We start from the raw sequence: 749 nt of genomic DNA on the forward strand, positions 1-749 counted from the left end.
TGGTATTTCATCTTTTACAGTGATTAAGACAAATGTAGACGGCTTAATGTGGCTTTCAACATGTGATGGATAAAAATCAGGGTTATGGTGTGAAACAGATGAACAGAGCTGGTCTCACATCGTCCTCTGGGGAAGGAGGGTCGGGTATGGGGATGTCCAGCGGAGCCTGGAGAGAGGACTTATCACTGAGGCTGAGGGCATCGTCCTGAAAACACACAGATGAAGATGAGAAGGACGAAGAACAGAAAACGGTAATTTCACATGTGCGTGGTGTGTTATGGTGAAACATTGAACTTGCTGACCCTGAGCAGAGCATCCAGCTGTATTATCTTCAGTGGAATGTAGTTGGAGAACAGAGTCTCTGCCTGGAAAACATTTTTTTTTTTTAAAGGTCAAATTTGAAGCTGCAGAAGTTACATGATCTGAATGTATGTGTCATTCATATTATAATGGCTCTACAGACCTCTTGGTACAGTGACTGACGGAAGTGTTCCACCTGTGGGAAATGAAGCAGGATAAAGTGAAAAACACATATAATTTAAGCTGCTGAGTCACCGCATATTAAACCGTTTGGATTTACTTTCGTTTTCCTCTAAGAAAAGGGACTTTTTCCGCCACTTTAACAAGTTTAAACCAACTCCAACATGTTGTTGCTGAACATTTCAGACACTACCCGAAAAAATGGACTATAATGTAAAGTCTCTTCATATCACATCGTAATCACACGTCGCCTTTTGTTCCTGTCCCGT

The 749-nt window shown here is 41.7% G+C and overlaps 1 long non-coding RNA gene across 1 annotated transcript; it reads right to left on the bottom strand.

The window, feature by feature from the left end:
- Positions 1–6: 6 nt before the first annotated feature.
- On the bottom strand, positions 7–559 carry LOC111659070 (uncharacterized). Its single transcript, XR_002761050.2, has 3 exons — positions 464–559; positions 303–365; positions 7–205 (listed from the first exon to the last, which is right to left on the bottom strand). It is a non-coding gene; the product is annotated as an uncharacterized LOC111659070 (long non-coding RNA).
- Positions 560–749: the final 190 nt, after the last annotated feature.

This window comes from Seriola lalandi, unplaced genomic scaffold (assembly GCF_002814215.2).
Source record: "Seriola lalandi dorsalis isolate HSWRI2012SDOR001 ecotype SW California unplaced genomic scaffold, Sedor1 jcf7180001981431, whole genome shotgun sequence".
In the NCBI taxonomy this organism is placed as follows: Eukaryota; Metazoa; Chordata; class Actinopteri; order Carangiformes; family Carangidae; genus Seriola; species Seriola lalandi.